Consider the following 3,721-nt stretch of genomic DNA (forward strand, 5'->3'; position numbering starts at 1 on the left):
ATAAGTTTCAAGTAATTTAGCGGCAAAGTAATTTTAATTCATGCAAGTATAATTTTTTGGCTCAAATGTGAGAAGACTTACCAGTACTGTTTGTTACATGCTAAAAAAAAAAAAAACGGTGAGTCTCTATCTCTACATGTCACGGAATTTTAATCTCTTGGGACTGCATGTCTGAATTTCCAACTTTATTGGGATTATCCTGATTCCTTCTCCTTCCTTGCATGTTCTGTTTTTGTAATCATGACACTCAATTTTTGGTGAGCAGAAGCTATGAAGGGGAATAAATGAGTTTATTCAAACACGCACTTAATCAGGTAATAGAGCAACACTAGTGCATATGTTAAGTGTCAACTGAACTAGAAGAAGCATTTATTTAGAACCAGTTCAAACAACTGCATGCTTTTATCATAAAATTTAATTTATACACACTCAGTATGAAAAAAAAATCACCTATGCATTATCACACCATTTAATAAATAGTATTATATGAGTTGTCAAACTTATTAAATGATGTCTTAACAAATTTAATGACAGTATAAAAATTTTAAATAGTCATTAGACACATCACAATATATCAAAATTAATATTTTTTTTTTCAATCAGCTAAACAAAATATAATAAAATGCATGCATCAACAAAACCCTTCGACCACTTGACTGCTCAGGCCCAATGCAAACTCTATACTGCAATAATGAAATAGTATTCAGCAATAAAAATCTTGCTTAAAAGGAATATTAAAAAGTGATATAGGAAGATCAAAAGAGTCAAGAAAATGCAATAGCCTACCACGTTTTTTTATACTCAACATATGAAGCTTAATAACATGTTCTAGAATTAGTTAACTGGGAGATCGAATGGTGCTTTTACAATTTGGACCGGGCTTCATTACAATAAGAGAATGCTCTAAGCAAACTAAGAAAGTATTTTAATTTGTACCCAAAAAAAAAAAGAAAAAAAAAAGAAGAAAGTTTTTTAATTCTATTAAAAAAAAAGCATTTAAAAGATCCTCAGCATCTGGTTGGCGGTTAATCATGTGAGAAAGCACAAACTTAGAGAGTTCATTTATTGCAACTTGGCATCACTGTGACTTGTATTCACTTGCAGCAACCTTTGTCTTCCGTGAAGTGGCGAAGGCCCTCTCCAAATCTGACTGTGACAATGGTCTAGGTGCCTGAAACGTGAAAATTAGACATTATGAGTTATCCATCTATCAATTACTTACATAACAAAAAAAAAGTAATGGAGACAAAATATTAAGAATTGAGTACTTGTAAAGAAAAAAATGCATTGCAGCTTCTAATTATACCATTTCATCAGAATATTTTTCAAAAGCAAAAAGTCAACAAAACCTCTAAGAAATAAATAAAAAAGACTTGATATATGACAAGCAGAAGCAACAGTCGTTTCTTCTGATATCAATTGATATTTGCACAATTAATTGCTTTCATTGACCAGATACACTGTCCATGCATGCATACAAATATATATAACTCCAGCCTCCAGCTCATGAAATAGTTTTAAAATAGACATACTATAAATTGATTGGTTCTCTAGTTAAAAGGACTTAACATTGATGATCGATATGAATATGCATCCGGGACAAGCCAGCTAGCTCACTCAGCTAGCTCTACATATATATATGATACTAGTATCAACTATATATTATGAAAATGAAAAACATTAAGCTAGCTAGAGGAGAATCACGAATCACGAATCACTCACATAATTAGATCTTTTCCCTTTGATCTTCTCTTCATCCAGCAGTTCTCTAATTGAAAAATAGGCAGCCTTCTTGCAGAGATCATATAAATCTGAACCAGTGTAACCCTCACATAGGCCAGCTATATGGTTAAAGTCAATGTTTTCTTCAACCCTCTCGCCCTTCAATTTAACCTTCAGTATGTCAGCCCTCTCCCTTTGGTCTGGAATTCCGACTTCAAAGGCTTGAGGAAGACGCCGAAGTATTGCATCATCAAGTTCTGAAGGACGATTAGTTGCTGCAACTACCATAACTCGGGCATTCTCTGCACATGCATTGATGCATACAATATACAGTAAATAATAATTACCAAAATATAGATGATATAAAAATATATACTAGATATAAAGCTAGTACATCAACTGACCACATTATCCTACTTGCAACATATTTTAAACATTTACTCCTCAAAAGAAAATCACATAACATGTTTAAAACTTACGATCTGTAGTTAATCCATCCCATAAAGTCAAAAACCCAGTTTTCATGTTTAACGAAGTCGCATGCTCTCTTGAATGACGTTTACCCAAAAAACTGTCAACTTCATCAATGAATATGATGGAAGGCTGGTGCTTATGTGCTAGGCAGAAAGCAGCAGCCACTGCAAACAGAACAACAGTATATTAATAGTCATGCAAACCAAAAAAGATTTTAGAGAATAATTCAGAATTATTAGAGTAATATAATAGGAACAATTAAGTTTAAACTGATCATATGCAACAAAACAGAAAAGAAAATATGTACAGCAGTTAGTTTCAATATATAATATGTCCAACAAAACAAAACTGATCATTCCTGCAACATGATTCTTATATTTCCCATAATAGTATACAAGACAAGGTTTTATAGAGATGCAAAATAATAATAATAATAATAATAAGGGATATAATATAACAGAGCAACAGAAGGTAAAATAAACATAATTAATGTGTACATACATACATACCAAGCTTCTCGGATTCACCAACCCACATGGACGTGATGATGTTTGACATCTTGACATTAATAAAAACTGCACCAGACTCCTTAGCAATTGCTTTGGCAAGCATGGTCTTGCCAGTACCAGGTGGTCCATACAACAGAATCCCCTTTTGTGGTCCAAGAAGCTTTCCATGAGAAAACAACTCTGGTCTTTCCAGAGGCAAAATCACAAGCTCAAACAAATCTTCATGGGATGGATAAACTCCACATCAATGTCATCAGGATTAATAACATCAGAGGCTATCACATCCTGTACCAGGATATATAATAATTATAATAACAATAATAATAAAGGACACAAATTTGAAATAATAACAACTCGGGTCTCTCCTTTTAGAGAAATCATAAAAAACAACCTCACCTCGTAATAAGAGTTTGTGTGAATGAGTGGACGACCGAGGCTCTTGGATATATCCCTTGTGTGCTCAGGGGATTTCTTTTTCTTTGATGCCACGCGGTTCGGGCCGAGTTTTGATGCCACCCATGGCTGCATGTAAAACCCCAAGATGGCTGCGCTAGCCCCGAACACCAAGCTCAATGATAAATTATCCATACCCATGTTTTTGTTTGATAAATAATAACAGGATTGATATTTCTGAGCTTATAGGATAATTTTTATCTTATATATATAAAAGTGTGTTAGATCCACGTTATATGGACCCATGATAAAATAAGAAAGAAAGAAAAATATAAGTCCCACAATTTTCATGTGTGTAGCAAGATTCTTGAATCGCAATATGCATTGCGTATCGTCGGCCGATATTTTATATCGTGAATCATATTGAAATAGTAAGATATAGAAACATAATAAAAATTAATTTAAAAGTATATATTAAAAATTTTGCTTAATTATTTCTTTTATTAATACAAATTTTTAATGTTGATTTTTAATTTAAATCACAAATTAAATATTTATTTTCTTTTCTTTATTAATAATATTTTATTTATATTTTTAATTTAAATCATAAATCAAATCTTTAT

The 3,721-nt window shown here is 32.2% G+C and overlaps 1 pseudogene; it reads right to left on the minus strand.

The window, feature by feature from the left end:
• Window positions 1–1,027: 1,027 nt before the first annotated feature.
• Window positions 1,028–3,299, minus strand: LOC133292619 (uncharacterized; annotated as a pseudogene).
• Window positions 3,300–3,721: the final 422 nt, after the last annotated feature.

The sequence above is a fragment of the Gastrolobium bilobum genome, unplaced genomic scaffold (genome assembly GCF_033153095.1).
Source record: "Gastrolobium bilobum isolate Gb01-03AN ecotype WA unplaced genomic scaffold, APGP_CSIRO_Gbil_v1 utg2408, whole genome shotgun sequence".
Taxonomy (NCBI): domain Eukaryota; kingdom Viridiplantae; phylum Streptophyta; class Magnoliopsida; order Fabales; family Fabaceae; genus Gastrolobium; species Gastrolobium bilobum.